The 19,805-nt window shown below is 39.6% G+C and overlaps 18 non-coding genes across 18 annotated transcripts; all 18 read right to left on the reverse strand.

Moving 5' to 3' along the window:
- Positions 1-59: 59 nt before the first annotated feature.
- On the reverse strand, positions 60-131 carry trnae-uuc. The gene has a single exon. It is a non-coding gene; the product is annotated as a tRNA-Glu (tRNA).
- Positions 132-1,410: 1,279 nt separating this feature from the next.
- Positions 1,411-1,482, reverse strand: trnae-uuc. Its single transcript has one exon. It is a non-coding gene; the product is annotated as a tRNA-Glu (tRNA).
- A 2,595-nt stretch (positions 1,483-4,077) lies between these two features.
- Positions 4,078-4,149, reverse strand: trnae-uuc. Its single transcript has one exon. It is a non-coding gene; the product is annotated as a tRNA-Glu (tRNA).
- Positions 4,150-6,080: 1,931 nt separating this feature from the next.
- trnae-uuc lies at positions 6,081-6,152 on the reverse strand. Its single transcript has one exon. It is a non-coding gene; the product is annotated as a tRNA-Glu (tRNA).
- A 1,269-nt stretch (positions 6,153-7,421) lies between these two features.
- On the reverse strand, positions 7,422-7,493 carry trnae-uuc. The gene has a single exon. It is a non-coding gene; the product is annotated as a tRNA-Glu (tRNA).
- A 1,269-nt stretch (positions 7,494-8,762) lies between these two features.
- On the reverse strand, positions 8,763-8,834 carry trnae-uuc. The gene has a single exon. It is a non-coding gene; the product is annotated as a tRNA-Glu (tRNA).
- Positions 8,835-10,765: 1,931 nt separating this feature from the next.
- On the reverse strand, positions 10,766-10,837 carry trnae-uuc. The gene has a single exon. It is a non-coding gene; the product is annotated as a tRNA-Glu (tRNA).
- A 1,270-nt stretch (positions 10,838-12,107) lies between these two features.
- trnae-uuc lies at positions 12,108-12,179 on the reverse strand. The gene has a single exon. It is a non-coding gene; the product is annotated as a tRNA-Glu (tRNA).
- A 211-nt stretch (positions 12,180-12,390) lies between these two features.
- On the reverse strand, positions 12,391-12,463 carry trnar-acg. The gene has a single exon. It is a non-coding gene; the product is annotated as a tRNA-Arg (tRNA).
- Positions 12,464-13,447: 984 nt separating this feature from the next.
- Positions 13,448-13,519, reverse strand: trnae-uuc. The gene has a single exon. It is a non-coding gene; the product is annotated as a tRNA-Glu (tRNA).
- A 579-nt stretch (positions 13,520-14,098) lies between these two features.
- Positions 14,099-14,170, reverse strand: trnak-uuu. The gene has a single exon. It is a non-coding gene; the product is annotated as a tRNA-Lys (tRNA).
- A 211-nt stretch (positions 14,171-14,381) lies between these two features.
- On the reverse strand, positions 14,382-14,454 carry trnar-acg. The gene has a single exon. It is a non-coding gene; the product is annotated as a tRNA-Arg (tRNA).
- A 984-nt stretch (positions 14,455-15,438) lies between these two features.
- trnae-uuc lies at positions 15,439-15,510 on the reverse strand. The gene has a single exon. It is a non-coding gene; the product is annotated as a tRNA-Glu (tRNA).
- Positions 15,511-16,113: 603 nt separating this feature from the next.
- trnae-uuc lies at positions 16,114-16,185 on the reverse strand. Its single transcript has one exon. It is a non-coding gene; the product is annotated as a tRNA-Glu (tRNA).
- Positions 16,186-16,394: 209 nt separating this feature from the next.
- On the reverse strand, positions 16,395-16,467 carry trnar-acg. Its single transcript has one exon. It is a non-coding gene; the product is annotated as a tRNA-Arg (tRNA).
- A 977-nt stretch (positions 16,468-17,444) lies between these two features.
- Positions 17,445-17,516, reverse strand: trnae-uuc. The gene has a single exon. It is a non-coding gene; the product is annotated as a tRNA-Glu (tRNA).
- Positions 17,517-17,727: 211 nt separating this feature from the next.
- Positions 17,728-17,800, reverse strand: trnah-aug. The gene has a single exon. It is a non-coding gene; the product is annotated as a tRNA-His (tRNA).
- A 1,257-nt stretch (positions 17,801-19,057) lies between these two features.
- Positions 19,058-19,130, reverse strand: trnar-acg. The gene has a single exon. It is a non-coding gene; the product is annotated as a tRNA-Arg (tRNA).
- Positions 19,131-19,805: the final 675 nt, after the last annotated feature.

The raw sequence follows: 19,805 nt of genomic DNA on the forward strand, positions 1-19,805 counted from the left end.
GCCAGTTAAAATGCAGTATCTGTTGTTACACAAGTGCATCCCAAACAACAAGATATTCTTTCCCATACCGGGAGTTGAACCCGGGCCACCTGGGTGAAAACCAGGAATCCTAACCGCTAGACCATATGGGAAGACACATACTTAAAATACACATCACAGACAAATCTTTAAATGTTGACATTATGCCTGTTGGATTAAAAGCTACATCTTTTTTTCTCTGAGATGTTGGGGAATGTCCAGATGAAATCAGTCTAAAATGAGTTTGAAGTGAGAACAGCCAGAAGCACTGAAGAGTATACAGTATCAATGCCGGCTTGATTTCAATCAATTAAATTAAGTATCGAGCCAGCCAGGAGTCGAACCTAGAATCTTCTGATCCGACACGTTATCTTCACGTCAGACACGTTATCCATTGCGCCACTGGCCCCACGTCTAAGCTGAAGTCAGGTCACAGCTAGACTAGTGTACACAGTCATTGTGTCTGTCAACAACAAGGTTCCTTGGTTTTCTGTTTCAGATGCATATCTTAATTTGATCCTCCTGTTGTTGCATGAATTTTACTGAAGAGCAAGAAATGCAAACTTGAAGTGTATTCAATGTTTAAAAAGTCTTGTAAATTATGAATCTACAAAACATGTCACATTTGCTGTTGCTGAGGGAATATTGTTGTGTTGTGTGATTCTGCTGCCAGTTAAAATGTGGTATCTGTTCTTACACAAGTGCATCCCAAATGACAAGATGTTCTTTCCCATACTGGGAGTTCAACCTGGGCGAAAACCAGGAATCCTAAAAGCCAGACCATATGGGAAGACAGTTACTTAAAAAAACATCACAGACAAATCCATAAACGTTGAAATTATGCTTGTTGTATTACAAGCTCCATCTTTTTTCTCAGAGATGTTGGAGAAAAGTCCCATATAAAATCAGTCTAAAATGTGTTTGAATCGAGAACTGCCAGACACAATGAAAAGTACACAGTATTTTTCCCAGCTTGATTTTGGTCAAATAAATCTAGTTTTGAGCCAAACAGGAGTCAAATATTCAATCTTCTGACCTGTTATCAGACACGTTATCCATTGCGCCACTGGCCGCACAGCCAAGCTGAAGTCAGGACACACCTAGGCCAGTGTACACAGTCATAGCTTCTGTCACCGACAAGGTTCCTTGGGATTTCTGTTACAGATGCAAATCTTAATTTGATCCTCCTGTTGTTGCATGAATTTTACTGCAGAGCAAGAAATGCAGCAATGAAGTGTATTCAACGTTTAAAATGCCTTGTATAATTTGAATCTACATAACATGTCACATTTCCTGTTGCTGAGGGAATATTGTTGTGTTGTGTGAAACTGCTGCCAGTTAAAATGCAGTATCTGTTGTTACACAAGTGCATCCCAAACAACAAGATATTCTTTCCCATACCGGGAGTTGAACCCGGGCCACCTGGGTGAAAACCAGGAATCCTAACCGCTAGACCATATGGGAAGACACATACTTAAAATACACATCACAGACAAATCTTTAAATGTTGACATTATGCCTGTTGAATTAAAAGCTACATCTTTTTTTTCTCTGAGATGTTGGGGAATGTCCAGATGAAATCAGTCTAAAATGATTTTGAAGTGAGGACAGCCAGAGGCACTGAGAAGTATACAGTATCAATCCCGGATTGATTTCAATCAATTAAACATTAAGTATCAAGGCAGCAAGGAGTCGAACCTAGAATATTCTGATCCGTAGTCAGACACGTTATACATCGCGCCACTGGCTCCACGTCTAAGCTGAAGTCAGGTCACAGCTAGACCAGTGTACACAGTCATTGCGTCTGTCAACAACAAGGTTCCTTGGTTTTCTGTTTCAGATGCATATCTTAATTTGATCCTCCTGTTGTTGCATGAATTTTACTGCAGAGCAAGAAATGCAAACTTGAAGTGTATTCAATGTTTAAAAAGTCTTGTAAATTATGAATCTACAAAACATGTCACATTTGCTGTTGCTGAGGGAATATTGTTGTGTTGTGTGATTCTGCTGCCAGTTAAAATGTGGTATCTGTTCTTACACAAGTGCATCCCAAATGACAAGATGTTCTTTCCCATACTGGGAGTTCAACCCGGGCGAAAACCAGGAATCCTAAAAGCCAGACCATATGGGAAGACAGTTACTTAAAAAAACATCACAGACAAATCCATAAACGTTGAAATTATGCTTGTTGTATTACAAGCTCCATCTTTTTTCTCAGAGATGTTGGAGAAAAGTCCCATATAAAATCAGTCTAAAATGTGTTTGAATCGAGAACTGCCAGACACAATGAAAAGTACACAGTATTTTTCCCAGCTTGATTTTGGTCAAATAAATCTAGTTTTGAGCCAAACAGGAGTCAAATATTCAATCTTCTGACCTGTTATCAGACACGTTATCCATTGCGCCACTGGCCGCACAGCCAAGCTGAAGTCAGGACACACCTAGGCCAGTGTACACAGTCATAGCTTCTGTCACCGACAAGGTTCCTTGGGATTTCTGTTACAGATGCAAATCTTAATTTGATCCTCCTGTTGTTGCATGAATTTTACTGCAGAGCAAGAAATGCAGCCATGAAGTGTATTCAACGTTTAAAAAGCCTTGTATAACATGTCACATTTCCTGTTGCTGATGGAATATTGTTGTGTTGTGTGAAACTGCTGCCAGTTAAAATGCAGTATCTGTTGTTACACAAGTGCATCCCAAACTACAAGATATTCTTTCCCATACCGGGAGATGAACCCCGGCCACCTGGGTGAAAACCAGGAATCCTAACAGCTAGACCATATGGGAAGACACATACTTAAAATATACATCACAGACAAATCTTTAAATGTTGACATTATGCCTGTTGGATTAAAAGCTACATCTTTTTTTCTCTGAGATGTTGGGGAATGTCCAGATGAAATCAGTCTAAAAATGAGTTTGAAGTGAGAAAAGCCAGAAGCACTGAAAAGTATACAGTATCAATCCCGGCTTGATTTCAATCAATTAAACATTAAGTATCGAGGCAGCAAGGAGTCGAACCTAGAATCTTCTGATCCGTAGTCAGACACGTTATACATCGCGCCACTGGCCCCACGTCTAAGCTGAAGTCAGGTCACAGCTAGACCAGTGTACACAGTCATTGCGTCTGTCAACAACAAGGTTCCTTGGTTTTCTGTTTCAGATGCATATCTTAATTTGATCCTCCTGTTGTTGCATGAATTTTACTGCAGAGCAAGAAATGCAAACTTGAAGTGTATTCAATGTTTAAAAAGTCTTGTAAATTATGAATCTACAAAACATGTCACATTTGCTGTTGCTGAGGGAATATTGTTGTGTTGTGTGATTCTGCTGCCAGTTAAAATGTGGTATCTGTTGTTACACAAGTGCATCCCAAATGACAAGATGTTCTTTCCCATACTGGGAGTTCAACCCGGGCGAAAACCAGGAATCCTAAAAGCCAGACCATATGGGAAGACAGTTACTTAAAAAAACATCACAGACAAATCCATAAACGTTGAAATTATGCTTGTTGTATTACAAGCTCCATCTTTTTTCTCAGAGATGTTGGAGAAAAGTCCCATATAAAATCAGTCTAAAATGTGTTTGAATCGAGAACTGCCAGACACAATGAAAAGTACACAGTATTTTTCCCAGCTTGATTTTGGTCAAATAAATCTAGTTTTGAGCCAAACAGGAGTCAAATATTCAATCTTCTGACCTGTTATCAGACACGTTATCCATTGCGCCACTGGCCGCACAGCCAAGCTGAAGTCAGGACACACCTAGGCCAGTGTACACAGTCATAGCTTCTGTCACCGACAAGGTTCCTTGGGATTTCTGTTACAGATGCAAATCTTAATTTGATCCTCCTGTTGTTGCATGAATTTTACTGCAGAGCAAGAAATGCAGCCATGAAGTGTATTCAACGTTTAAAAAGCCTTGTATAATTTGAATCTACATAACATGTCACATTTCCTGTTGCTGAGGGAATATTGTTCTGTTGTGTGAAACTGCTACCAGTTAAAATGCAGTATCTGTTGTTACACAAGTGCATCCCAAACAACAAGCTTTTCTTTCCCATACCGGGAGTTGAACCCCGGCCACCTGGGTGAAAACCAGGAATCCTAACCGCTAGACCATATGGGAAGACACATACTTAAAATACACATCACAGACAAATCTTTAAATGTTGACATTATGCCTGTTGAATTAAAAGCTACATCTTTTTTTTCTCTGAGATGTTGGGGAATGTCCAGATGAAATCAGTCTAAAATGAGTTTGAAGTGAGAACAGCCAGAGGCACTGAGAAGTATACAGTATCAATCCCGGATTGATTTCAATCAATTAAACATTAAGTATCAAGGCAGCAAGGAGTCGAACCTAGAATATTCTGATCCGTAGTCAGACACGTTATACATCGCGCCACTGGCTCCACGTCTAAGCTGAAGTCAGGTCACAGCTAGACCAGTGTACACAGTCATTGCGTCTGTCAACAACAAGGTTCCTTGGTTTTCTGTTTCAGATGCATATCTTAATTTGATCCTCCTGTTGTTGCATGAATTTTACTGCAGAGCAAGAAATGCAAACTTGAAGTGTATTCAATGTTTAAAAAGTCTTGTAAATTATGAATCTACAAAACATGTCACATTTTCTGTTGCTGAGGGAATATTGTTGTGTTGTGTGATTCTGCTGCCAGTTAAAATGTGGTATCTGTTCTTACACAAGTGCATCCCAAATGACAAGATGTTCTTTCCCATACTGGGAGTTGAACCCGGGCGAAAAACAGGAATCCTAAAAGCCAGACCATATGGGAAGACAGTTACTTTAAAAAAACATCACAGACAAATCCATAAACGTTGAAATTATGCTTGTTGTAATTACAAGCTCCATCTTTTTCTCAGAGATGATGGAGAAAAGTCCCATATAAAATCAGTCTAAAATGTGTTTGAATCTAGAACTGCCAGACACAATGAAAAGTATACAGTATTTTTCCCAGCTTGATTTTGGTCAAATAAATCTAGTTTTGAGCCAAACAGGAGTCAAATATTCAATTTTCTGACCTGTTATCAGACATGTTATCCATTGCGCCACTGGCCGCACAGCCAAGCTGAAGTCAGGACACACCTAGGCCAGTGTACACAGTCATAGCTTCTGTCACCGACAAGGTTCCTTGGGATTTCTGTTACAGATGCAAATCTTAATTTGATCCTCCTGTTGTTGCATGAATTTTACTGCAGAGCAAGAAATGCAGCCATGAAGTGTATTCAACGTTTAAAAAGCCTTGTATAACATGTCACATTTCCTGTTGCTGATGGAATATTGTTGTGTTGTGTGAAACTGCTGCCAGTTAAAATGCAGTATCTGTTGTTACACAAGTGCATCCCAAACTACAAGATATTCTTTCCCATACCGGGAGATGAAACCCGGCCACCTGGGTGAAAACCAGGAATCCTAACAGCTAGACCATATGGGAAGACACATACTTAAAATATACATCACAGACAAATCTTTAAATGTTGACATTATGCCTGTTGGATTAAAAGCTACATCTTTTTTTCTCTGAGATGTTGGGGAATGTCCAGATGAAATCAGTCTAAAAATGAGTTTGAAGTGAGAAAAGCCAGAAGCACTGAAAAGTATACAGTATCAATCCCGGCTTGATTTCAATCAATTAAACATTAAGTATCGAGGCAGCAAGGAGTCGAACCTAGAATCTTCTGATCCGTAGTCAGACACGTTATCCATCGCGCCACTGGCCCCACGTCTAAGCTGAAGTCAGGTCACAGCTAGACCAGTGTACACAGTCATTGCGTCTGTCAACAACAAGGTTCCTTGGTTTTCTGTTTCAGATGCATATCTTAATTTGATCCTCCTGTTGTTGCATGAATTTTACTGAAGAGCAAGAAATGCAAACTTGAAGTGTATTCAATGTTTAAAAAGTCTTGTAAATTATGAATCTACAAAACATGTCACATTTGCTGTTGCTGAGGGAATATTGTTGTGTTGTGTGAAACTGCTACCAGTTAAAATGCAGTATCTGTTGTTACACAAGTGCATCCCAAACGACAAGCTTTTCTTTCCCATACCGGGAGTTGAACCCAGGCCACCTGGGTGAAAACCAGGAATCCTAACCGCTAGACCATATGGGAAGACACATACTTAAAATACACATCACAGACAAATCTTTAAATGTTGACATTATGCCTGTTGAATTAAAAGCTACATCTTTTTTTTCTCTGAGATGTTGGTGAATGTCCAGATGAAATCAGTCTAAAATGAGTTTGAAGTGAGAACAGCCAGAGGCACTGAGAAGTATACAGTATCAATCCCGGATTGATTTCAATCAATTAAACATTAAGTATCAAGGCAGCAAGGAGTCGAACCTAGAATATTCTGATCCGTAGTCAGACACGTTATACATCGCGCCACTGGCTCCACGTCTAAGCTGAAGTCAGGTCACAGCTAGACCAGTGTACACAGTCATTGCGTCTGTCAACAACAAGGTTCCTTGGTTTTCTGTTTCAGATGCATATCTTAATTTGATCCTCCTGTTGTTGCATGAATTTTACTGCAGAGCAAGAAATGCAAACTTGAAGTGTATTCAATGTTTAAAAAGTCTTGTAAATTATGAATCTACAAAACATGTCACATTTGCTGTTGCTGAGGGAATATTGTTGTGTTGTGTGATTCTGCTGCCAGTTAAAATGTGGTATCTGTTCTTACACAAGTGCATCCCAAATGACAAGATGTTCTTTCCCATACTGGGAGTTCAACCCGGGCGAAAACCAGGAATCCTAAAAGCCAGACCATATGGGAAGACAGTTACTTAAAAAAACATCACAGACAAATCCATAAACGTTGAAATTATGCTTGTTGTATTACAAGCTCCATCTTTTTTCTCAGAGATGTTGGAGAAAAGTCCCATATAAAATCAGTCTAAAATGTGTTTGAATCGAGAACTGCCAGACACAATGAAAAGTACACAGTATTTTTCCCAGCTTGATTTTGGTCAAATAAATCTAGTTTTGAGCCAAACAGGAGTCAAATATTCAATCTTCTGACCTGTTATCAGACACGTTATCCATTGCGCCACTGGCCGCACAGCCAAGCTGAAGTCAGGACACACCTAGGCCAGTGTACACAGTCATAGCTTCTGTCACCGACAAGGTTCCTTGGGATTTCTGTTACAGATGCAAATCTTAATTTGATCCTCCTGTTGTTGCATGAATTTTACTGCAGAGCAAGAAATGCAGCCATGAAGTGTATTCAACGTTTAAAAAGGCTTGTATAATTTGAATCTACATAACATGTCACATTTCCTGTTGCTGAGGGAATATTGTTGTGTTGTGTGAAACTGCTACCAGTTAAAATGCAGTATCTGTTGTTACACAAGTGCATCCCAAACGACAAGCTTTTCTTTCCCATACCGGGAGTTGAACCCGGGCCACCTGGGTGAAAACCAGGAATCCTAACCGCTAGACCATATGGGAAGACACATACTTAAAATACACATCACAGACAAATCTTTAAATGTTGACATTATGCCTGTTGAATTAAAAGCTACATCTTTTTTTTCTCTGAGATGTTGGGGAATGTCCAGATGAAATCAGTCTAAAATGAGTTTGAAGTGAGAACAGCCAGAGGCACTGAGAAGTATACAGTATCAATCCCGGATTGATTTCAATCAATTAAACATTAAGTATCAAGGCAGCAAGGAGTCGAACCTAGAATATTCTGATCCGTAGTCAGACACGTTATACATCGCGCCACTGGCTCCACGTCTAAGCTGAAGTCAGGTCACAGCTAGACCAGTGTACACAGTCATTGCGTCTGTCAACAACAAGGTTCCTTGGTTTTCTGTTTCAGATGCATATCTTAATTTGATCCTCCTGTTGTTGCATGAATTTTACTGCAGAGCAAGAAATGCAAACTTGAAGTGTATTCAATGTTTAAAAAGTCTTGTAAATTATGAATCTACAAAACATGTCACATTTGCTGTTGCTGAGGGAATATTGTTGTGTTGTGTGATTCTGCTGCCAGTTAAAATGTGGTATCTGTTCTTACACAAGTGCATCCCAAATGACAAGATGTTCTTTCCCATACTGGGAGTTCAACCCGGGCGAAAACCAGGAATCCTAAAAGCCAGACCATATGGGAAGACAGTTACTTAAAAAAACATCACAGACAAATCCATAAACGTTGAAATTATGCTTGTTGTATTACAAGCTCCATCTTTTTTCTCAGAGATGTTGGAGAAAAGTCCCATATAAAATCAGTCTAAAATGTGTTTGAATCGAGAACTGCCAGACACAATGAAAAGTACACAGTATTTTTCCCAGCTTGATTTTGGTCAAATAAATCTAGTTTTGAGCCAAACAGGAGTCAAATATTCAATCTTCTGACCTGTTATCAGACACGTTATCCATTGCGCCACTGGCCGCACAGCCAAGCTGAAGTCAGGACACACCTAGGCCAGTGTACACAGTCATAGCTTCTGTCACCGACAAGGTTCCTTGGGATTTCTGTTACAGATGCAAATCTTAATTTGATCCTCCTGTTGTTGCATGAATTTTACTGCAGAGCAAGAAATGCAGCCATGAAGTGTATTCAACGTTTAAAAAGGCTTGTATAATTTGAATCTACATAACATGTCACATTTCCTGTTGCTGAGGGAATATTGTTGTGTTGTGTGAAACTGCTACCAGTTAAAATGCAGTATCTGTTGTTACACAAGTGCATCCCAAACGACAAGCTTTTCTTTCCCATACCGGGAGTTGAACCCGGGCCACCTGGGTGAAAACCAGGAATCCTAACCGCTAGACCATATGGGAAGACACATACTTAAAATACACATCACAGACAAATCTTTAAATGTTGACATTATGCCTCTTGAATTAAAAGCTACATCTTTTTTTTCTCTGAGATGTTGGGGAATGTCCAGATGAAATCAGTCTAAAATGAGTTTGAAGTGAGAACAGCCAGAGGCACTGAGAAGTATACAGTATCAATCCCGGATTGATTTCAATCAATTAAACATTAAGTATCAAGGCAGCAAGGAGTCGAACCTAGAATATTCTGATCCGTAGTCAGACACGTTATACATCGCGCCACTGGCTCCACGTCTAAGCTGAAGTCAGGTCACAGCTAGACCAGTGTACACAGTCATTGCGTCTGTCAACAACAAGGTTCCTTGGTTTTCTGTTTCAGATGCATATCTTAATTTGATCCTCCTGTTGTTGCATGAATTTTACTGCAGAGCAAGAAATGCAAACTTGAAGTGTATTCAATGTTTAAAAAGTCTTGTAAATTATGAATCTACAAAACATGTCACATTTTCTGTTGCTGAGGGAATATTGTTGTGTTGTGTGATTCTGCTGCCAGTTAAAATGTGGTATCTGTTCTTACACAAGTGCATCCCAAATGACAAGATGTTCTTTCCCATACTGGGAGTTGAACCCGGGCGAAAAACAGGAATCCTAAAAGCCAGACCATATGGGAAGACAGTTACTTTAAAAAAACATCACAGACAAATCCATAAACGTTGAAATTATGCTTGTTGTAATTACAAGCTCCATCTTTTTCTCAGAGATGATGGAGAAAAGTCCCATATAAAATCAGTCTAAAATGTGTTTGAATCTAGAACTGCCAGACACAATGAAAAGTATACAGTATTTTTCCCAGCTTGATTTTGGTCAAATAAATCTAGTTTTGAGCCAAACAGGAGTCAAATATTCAATTTTCTGACCTGTTATCAGACATGTTATCCATTGCGCCACTGGCCGCACAGCCAAGCTGAAGTCAGGACACACCTAGGCCAGTGTACACAGTCATAGCTTCTGTCACCGACAAGGTTCCTTGGGATTTCTGTTACAGATGCAAATCTTAATTTGATCCTCCTGTTGTTGCATGAATTTTACTGCAGAGCAAGAAATGCAGCCATGAAGTGTATTCAACGTTTAAAAAGCCTTGTATAACATGTCACATTTCCTGTTGCTGATGGAATATTGTTGTGTTGTGTGAAACTGCTGCCAGTTAAAATGCAGTATCTGTTGTTACACAAGTGCATCCCAAACTACAAGATATTCTTTCCCATACCAGGAGATGAACCCCGGCCACCTGGGTGAAAACCAGGAATCCTAACAGCTAGACCATATGGGAAGACACATACTTAAAATATACATCACAGACAAATCTTTAAATGTTGACATTATGCCTGTTGGATTAAAAGCTACATCTTTTTTTCTCTGAGATGTTGGGGAATGTCCAGATGAAATCAGTCTAAAAATGAGTTTGAAGTGAGAAAAGCCAGAAGCACTGAAAAGTATACAGTATCAATCCCGGCTTTATTTCAATCAATTAAACATTAAGTATCGAGGCAGCAAGGAGTCGAACCTAGAATCTTCTGATCCGTAGTCAGACACGTTATCCATCGCGCCACTGGCCCCACGTCTAAGCTGAAGTCAGGTCACAGCTAGACCAGTGTACACAGTCATTGCGTCTGTCAACAACAAGGTTCCTTGGTTTTCTGTTTCAGATGCATATCTTAATTTGATCCTCCTGTTGTTGCATGAATTTTACTGAAGAGCAAGAAATGCAAACTTGAAGTGTATTCAATGTTTAAAAAGTCTTGTAAATTATGAATCTACAAAACATGTCACATTTGCTGTTGCTGAGGGAATATTGTTGTGTTGTGTGAAACTGCTACCAGTTAAAATGCAGTATCTGTTGTTACACAAGTGCATCCCAAACGACAAGCTTTTCTTTCCCATACCGGGAGTTGAACCCAGGCCACCTGGGTGAAAACCAGGAATCCTAACCGCTAGACCATATGGGAAGACACATACTTAAAATACACATCACAGACAAATCTTTAAATGTTGACATTATGCCTGTTGAATTAAAAGCTACATCTTTTTTTTCTCTGAGATGTTGGTGAATGTCCAGATGAAATCAGTCTAAAATGAGTTTGAAGTGAGAACAGCCAGAGGCACTGAGAAGTATACAGTATCAATCCCGGATTGATTTCAATCAATTAAACATTAAGTATCAAGGCAGCAAGGAGTCGAACCTAGAATATTCTGATCCGTAGTCAGACACGTTATACATCGCGCCACTGGCTCCACGTCTAAGCCGAAGTCAGGTCACAGCTAGACCAGTGTACACAGTCATTGCGTCTGTCAACAACAAGGTTCCTTGGTTTTCTGTTTCAGATGCATATCTTAATTTGATCCTCCTGTTGTTGCATGAATTTTACTGCAGAGCAAGAAATGCAAACTTGAAGTGTATTCAATGTTTAAAAAGTCTTGTAAATTATGAATCTACAAAACATGTCACATTTGCTGTTGCTGAGGGAATATTGTTGTGTTGTGTGATTCTGCTGCCAGTTAAAATGTGGTATCTGTTCTTACACAAGTGCATCCCAAATGACAAGATGTTCTTTCCCATACTGGGAGTTCAACCCGGGCGAAAACCAGGAATCCTTAAAGCCAGACCATATGGGAAGACAGTTACTTAAAAAAAACATCACAGACAAATCCATAAACGTTGAAATTATGCTTGTTGTGATTACAAGCTCCATCTTTTTCTCAGAGATGTTGGAGAAAAGTCCCATATAAAATCAGTCTAAAATGTGTTTGAATCGAGGACTGCCAGACACAATGAAAAGTATACAGTATTTTTCCCAGCTTGATTTTGGTCAAATAAATCTAGTTTTGAGCCAAACAGGAGTCAAATATTCAATCTTCTGACCTGTTATCAGACACGTTATCCATTGCGCCACTGGCCGCACAGCCAAGCTGAAGTCAGGACACACCTAGGCCAGTGTACACAGTCATAGCTTCTGTCACCGACAAGGTTCCTTGGGATTTCTGTTACAGATGCAAATCTTAATTTGATCCTCCTGTTGTTGCATGAATATTACTGCGGAGCAAGAAATGCAGCCATGAAGTCTATTCAACGTTTAAAATGCCTTGTATAATTTGAATCTACATAACATGTCACATTTCCTGTTGCTGAGGGAATATTGTTGTGTTGTGTGAAACTGCTGCCAGTTAAAATGCAGTATCTGTCATTACACAAGTGCATCCCAAACGACAAGATATTCTTTCCCATACCGGGAGTTGAACCCCGGACACCTAGGTGAAAACCAGGAATCCTAACCGCTAGACCATATGGGAAGACACATACTTAAAATACACATCACAGACAAATCTTTAAATGTTGACATTATGCCTGTTGGATTAAAAGCTACATCTTTTTTTTCTCTGAGATGTTGGGGAATGTCCAGATGAAATCAGTCTAAAATGAGTTTGAAGTGAGAACAGCCAGAAGCACTGAAAAGTATACAGTATCAATCCCGGCTTGAATTCAATCAATTAAATTACGTATTGAGCCAGCCAGGAGTCGAACCTAGAATCTTCTGATCCGTAGTCAGACACGTTATCCATTGCGCCACTGGCCCCACGTCTAAGTTGAAGTCAGGTCACAGCTAGACCAGTGTACACAGTCATTGCGTCTGTCAACAACAAGGTTCCTTGGTTTTCTGTTTCAGATGCATATCTTAATTTGATCCTCCTGTTGTTGCATGAATTTTACTGCAGAGCAAGAAATGCAAACTTGAAGTGTATTCAATGTTTAAAAAGTCTTGTAAATTATGAATCTACAAAACATGTCACATTTGCTGTTGCTGAGGGAATATTGTTGTGTTGTGTGATTCTGCTGCCAGTTAAAATGTGGTATCTGTTCTTACACAAGTGCATCCCAAATGACAAGATGTTATTTCCCATACTGGGAGTTCAACCCGGGCGAAAACCAGGAATCCTTAAAGCCAGACCATATGGGAAGACAGTTACTTAAAAAAAACATCACAGACAAATCCATAAACGTTGAAATTATGCTTGTTGTGATTACAAGCTCCATCTTTTTCTCAGAGATGTTGGAGAAAAGTCCCATATAAAATCAGTCTAAAATGTGTTTGAATCGAGGACTGCCAGACACAATGAAAAGTATACAGTATTTTTCCCAGCTTGATTTTGGTCAAATAAATCTAGTTTTGAGCCAAACAGGAGTCAAATATTAAATCTTCTGACCTGTTATCAGACACGTTATCCATTGCGCCACTGGCCGCACAGCCAAGCTGAAGTCAGGACACACCTAGGCCAGTGTACACAGTCATAGCTTCTGTCACCGACAAGGTTCCTTGGGATTTCTGTTACAGATGCAAATCTTAATTTGATCCTCCTGTTGTTGCATGAATATTACTGCGGAGCAAGAAATGCAGCCATGAAGTCTATTCAACATTTAAAATGCCTTGTATAATTTGAATCTACATAACATGTCACATTTCCTGTTGCTGAGGGAATATTGTTGTGTTGTGTGAAACTGCTGCCAGTTAAAATGCAGTATCTGTTGTTACACAAGTACATCCCAAACGACAAGATATTCTTTCCCATACCGGGAGTTGAACCCGGGACACCTGGGTGAAAACCAGGAATCCTAACCGCTAGACCATATGGGAAGACACATACTTAAAATACACATCACAGACAAATCTTTAAATGTTGACATTATGCCTGTTGGATTAAAAGCTACATCTTTTTTTTCTCTGAGATGTTGGGGAATGAGTTTGAAGTGAGAACAGCCAGAAGCACTGAAAAGTATTCAGTATCAATCCCGGCTTGATTTCAATCAATTAAATTAAGTATCGAGCCATCCAGGAGTCGAACCTAGAATCTTCTGATCCGTAGTCAGACACGTTATCCATTGCGCCACTGGCCCCACGTATAAGCTGAAGTCAGGTCACAGCTAGACCAGTGTACACAGTCATTGCGTCTGTCAACAACAAGGTTCCTTGGGATTTCTGTTACAGATGCAAATCTTAATTTGATCCTCCTGTTGTTGCATGAATATTACTGCAGAGCAAGAAATGCAGCCATGAAGTCTATTCAACGTTTAAAATGCCTTGTATAATTTGAATCTACATAACATGTCACATTTCCTGTTGCTGAGGGAATATTGTTGTGTTGTGTGAAACTGCTGCCAGTTAAAATGCAGTATCTGTTGTTACACAAGTGCATCCCAAACAACAAGATATTCTTTCCCATACCGGGAGTTGAACCCGGGACACCTGGGTAAAAACCAGGAATCCTAACCGGTAGACCATATGGGAAGACACATACTTAAAATACACATCACAGACAAATCTTTAAATGTTGACATTATGCCTGTTGGATTAAAAGCTACATCTTTTTTTTCTCTGAGATGTTGGGGAATGTCCAGATGAAATCAGTCTAAAATGAGTTTGAAGTGAGAACAGCCAGAAGCACTGAAAAGTATTCAGTATCAATCCCGGCTTGAATTCAATCAATTAAATTAAGTATTGAGCCAGCCAGGAGTCTAACCTAGAATCTTCTGATCCGTAGTCAGACACGTTATCCATTGCGCCACTGGCCCCACGTCTAAGCTGAAGTCAGGTCACAGCTAGACCAGTGTACACAGTCATTGCGTCTGTCAACAACAAGGTTCCTTGGTTTTCTGTTTCAGATGCATATCTTAATTTGATCCTCCTGTTGTTGCATGAATTTTACTGCAGAGCAAGAAATGCAAACTTGAAGTGTATTCAATGTTTAAAAAGTCTTGTAAATTATGAATCTACAAAACATGTCACATTTGCTGTTGCTGAGGGAATATTGTTGTGTTGTGTGATTCTGCTGCCAGTTAAAATGTGGTATCTGTTCTTACACAAGTGCATCCCAAATGACAAGATGTTATTTCCCATACTGGGAGTTCAACCCGGGCGAAAACCAGGAATCCTTAAAGCCAGACCATATGGGAAGACAGTTACTTAAAAAAAACATCACAGACAAATCCATAAACGTTGAAATTATGCTTGTTGTGATTACAAGCTCCATCTTTTTCTCAGAGATGTTGGAGAAAAGTCCCATATAAAATCAGTCTAAAATGTGTTTGAATCGAGGACTGCCAGACACAATGAAAAGTATACAGTATTTTTCCCAGCTTGATTTTGGTCAAATAAATCTAGTTTTGAGCCAAACAGGAGTCAAATATTCAATCTTCTGACCTGTTATCAGACACGTTATCCATTGCGCCACTGGCCGCACAGCCAAGCTGAAGTCAGGACACACCTAGGCCAGTGTACACAGTCATAGCTTCTGTCACCGACAAGGTTCCTTGGGATTTCTGTTACAGATGCAAATCTTAATTTGATCCTCCTGTTGTTGCATGAATATTACTGCGGAGCAAGAAATGCAGCCATGAAGTCTATTCAACGTTTAAAATGCCTTGTATAATTTGAATCTACATAACATGTCACATTTCCTGTTGCTGAGGGAATATTGTTGTGTTGTGTGAAACTGCTACCAGTTAAAATGCAGTATCTGTTGTTACACAAGTGCATCCCAAACGACAAGATATTCTTTCCCATACCGGGAGTTGAACACGGGCCACCTGGGTGAAAACCAGGAATCCTAACCACTAGACCATATGGGAAGACACATACTTAAAATACACATCACAGACAAATCTTTAAATGTTGACATCATGCCTGTTGGATTAAAAGCTACATCTTTTTTTTCTCTGAGATGTTGGGGAATGTCCAGATGAAATCAGTCTAAAATGAGTTTGAAGTGAGAACAGCCAGAAGCACTGAAAAGTATTCAGTATCAATCCCGGCTTGAATTCAATCAATTAAATTAAGTATTGAGCCAGCCAGGAGTCGAACCTAGAATCTTCTGACCTGTTATCAGACACGTTATCCATTGCACCACTGGCCGCACAGCGAAGCTGAAGTCAGGACACACCTAGGCCAGTGTACACAGTCATAGCTTCTGTCACCGACAAGGTTCCTTGGGATTTCTGTTAAAGATGCAAATCTTAATTTGATCCTCCTGTTGTTGCATGAATATTACTGCAGAGCAAGAAATGCAGCCATGAAGTCTATTCAACGTTTAAAATGCCTTGTATAATTTGAATCTACATAACATGTCACATTTCCTGTTGCTGAGGGAATATTGTTGTGTTGTGTGAAACTGCTGCCAGTTAAAATGCAGTATCTGTTGTTACACAAGTGCATCCCAAACGACAAGATATTCTTTCCCATACCGGGAGTTGAACCTGGGACACCTGGGTGAAAACCAGGAATCCTAACCGCTAGACCATATGGGAAGACACATACTTAAAATACACATCACAGACAAATCTTTAAATGTTGACATTATGCCTGTTGGATTAAAAGCTACATCTTTTTTTCTCTGAGATGTTGGGGATGTCCAGATGAAATCAGTCTAAAATGAGTTTGAAGTGAGAACAGCCAGAAGCACTGAAAAGTATTCAGTATCAATCCCGGCTTGAATTCAATCAATTAAATTAAGTATTGAGCCAGCCAGGAGTCGAACCTAGAATCTTCTGATCCGTAGTCAGACACGTTATCCATTGCGCCACTGGCCCCACATCTAAGCTGAAGTCAGGTCACAGCTAGACCAGTGTACACATTCATTGCGTCTGTCAACAACAAGGTTCCTTGGTTTTCTGTTTCAGATGCATATCTTAATTTGATCCTCCTGTTGTTGCATGAATTTTACTGCAGAGCAAGAAATGCAAACTTGAAGTGTATTCAATGTTTAAAAAGTCTTGTAAATTATGAATCTACAAAACATGTCACATTTGCTGTTGCTGAGGGAATATTGTTGTGTTGTGTGATTCTGCTGCCAGTTAAAATGTGGTATCTGTTCTTACACAAGTGCATCCCAAATGACAAGATGTTCTTTCCCATACTGGGAGTTCAACCCGGGCGAAAACCAGGAATCCTAAACGCCAGACCATATGGGAAGACAGTTACTTAAAAAAACATCACAGACAAATCCATAAACGTTGAAATTATGCTTGTTGTATTACAAGCTCCATCTTTTTTCTCAGAGATGTTGGAGAAAAGTCCCATATAAAATCAGTCTAAAATGTGTTTGAATCGAGAACTGCCAGACACAATGAAAAGTATACAGTATTTTTCCCAGCTTGATTTTGGCCAAATAAATCTAGTTTTGAGCCAAACAGGAGTCAAATATTCAATCTTCTGACCTGTTATCAGACACGTTATCCATTGCACCACTGGCCGCACAGCCAAGCTGAAGTCAGGACACACCTAGGCCAGTGTACACAGTCATAGCTTCTGTCACCGACAAGGTTCCTTGGGATTTCTGTTACAGATGCAAATCTTAATTTGATCCTCCTGCATGAATTTTACTGCAGAGCAAGAAATGCAGCCATGAAGTGTATTCAACGTTTAAAATGCCTTGTATAATTTGAATCTACATAACATGTCACATTTCCTGTTGCTGAGGGAATATTGTTGTGTTGTGTGAAACTGCTGCCAGTTAAAATGCAGTATCTGTTGTTACACAAGTGCATCCCAAACGACAAGAAATTCTTTCCCATACCGGGAGTTGAACCCGGGCCACCTGGGTGAAAACCAGGAATCCTAACCGCTAGACCATATGGTAAGACACATACTTAAAATACACATCACAGACAAATCTTTAAATGTTGACATTATGCCTGTTGGATTAAAAGCTAATTCTTTTTTTTCTCTGAGATGTTGGGGAATGTCCAGATGAAATCAGTCTAAAATGAGTTTGAAGTGAGAACAGCCAGAAGCACTGAAAAGTATTCAGTATCAATCCCGGCTTGAATTCAATCAATTAAATTAAGTATCGAGCCAGCCAGGAGTCGAACCTAGAATCTTCTGATCCATAGTCAGACACGTTATCCATTGCGCCACTGGCCCCATGTCTAAATTGAAGTCAAGTCACAACTAGACCAGTGTACACAGTCATTGTGTCTGTCAACAACAAGGTTCCTTGGTTTTCTGTTTCAGATGCATATCTTAATTTGATCCTCCTGTTGTTGCATGAATTTTACTGAAGAGCAAGAAATGCAAACTTGAAGTGTATTCAATGTTTAAAAAGTCTTGTAAATTATGAATCTACAAAACATGTCACATTTGCTGTTGCTGAGGGAATATTGTTGTGTTGTGTGATTCTGCTGCCAGTTAAAATGTGGTATCTGTTCTTACACAAGTGCATCCCAAATGACAAGATGTTCTTTCCCATACTGGGAGTTCAACCCGGGCGAAAACCAGGAATCCTAAACGCCAGACCATATGGGAAGACAGTTACTTAAAAAAAACATCACAGACAAATCCATAAACGTTGAAATGATGCTTGTTGTAATTACAAGCTCCATCTTTTTCTCTGAGATGTTGGAGAAAAGTCCCATATAAAATCAGTCTAAAATGTGTTTGAATCGAGAACTGCCAGACACAATGAAAAGTATACAGTATTTTTCCCAGCTTGATTTTGGTCAAATAAATCTAGTTTTGAGCCAAACAGGAGTCAAATATTCAATCTTCTGACCTGTTATCAGACACGTTATCCATTGCGCCACTGGCCGCACAGCCAAGCTGAAGTCAGGACACACCTAGGCCAGTGTACACAGTCATAGCTTCTGTCACCGACAAGGTTCCTTGGGATTTCTGTTACAGATGCAAATCTTAATTTGATCCTCCTGTTGTTGCATGAATTTTACTGCAGAGCAAGAAATGCAGCCATGAAGTGTATTCAACGTTTAAAATGCCTTGTATAATTTGAATCTACATAACATGTCACATTTCCTGTTGCTGAGGGAATATTGTTGTGTTGTGTGAAACTGCTGCCAGTTAAAATGCAGTATCTGTTGTTACACAAGTGCATCCCAAACGACAAGAAATTCTTTCCCATACCGGGAGTTGAACCCGGGCGAAAACCAGGAACCCTAACCGCTAGACCATATGGGAAGACACATACTTAAAATACACATCACAGACAAATCTTTAAATGTTGACATTATGCCTGTTGGATTAAAAGCTAAATTTTTTTTTCTCTGAGATGTTGGGGAATGTCCAGATGAAATCAGTCTAAAATGAGTTTGAAGTGAGAACAGCCAGAAGCACTGAAAAATATACAGTATCAATCCCACCTTGATTTCAATAAATTAAATTAAGTATCGAGCCAGCCAGGAGTCAAACCTAGATTCTTCTGATCCGTAGTCAGACACGTTATCCATTGCGCCACTGGCCCCACGTCTAAGCTGAAGTCAGGTCACAGCTAGACCAGTGTACACAGTCATTGCGTCTGTCAACAACAAGGTTCCTTGGTTTTCTGTTTCAGATGCATATCTTAATTTTATCCTCCTGTTGTTGCATGAATTTTACTGCAGAGCAAGAAATGCAAACTTGAAGTGTATTCAATGTTTAAAAAGTCTTGTAAATTATGAATCTACAAAACATGTCACATTTGCTGTTGCTGAGGGAATATTGTTGTGTTGTGTGATTCTGCTGCCAGTTAAAATGTGGTATCTGTTCTTACACAAGTGCATCCCAAATGACAAGATGTTCTTTCCCATACTGGGAATTCAACCCGGGCGAAAACCAGGAATCCTAAACGCCAGACCATATGGGAAGACAGTTACTTAAAAAAAACATCACAGACAAATCCATAAACGTTGAAATGATGCTTGTTGTAATTACAAGCTCCATCTTTTTCTCTGAGATGTTGGAGAAAAGTCCCATATAAAATCAGTCTAAAATGTGTTTGAATCGAGAACTGCCAGACACAATGAAAAGTATACAGTATTTTTCCCAGCTTGATTTTGGTCAAATAAATATAGTTTTGAGCCAAACAGGAGTCAAATATTCAATCTTCTGACCTGTTATCAGACACGTTATCCATTGCGCCACTGGCCGCACAGCCAAG

This window comes from Oncorhynchus mykiss, unplaced genomic scaffold (genome assembly GCF_013265735.2).
Source record: "Oncorhynchus mykiss isolate Arlee unplaced genomic scaffold, USDA_OmykA_1.1 un_scaffold_304, whole genome shotgun sequence".
NCBI lineage: Eukaryota > Metazoa > Chordata > Actinopteri > Salmoniformes > Salmonidae > Oncorhynchus > Oncorhynchus mykiss.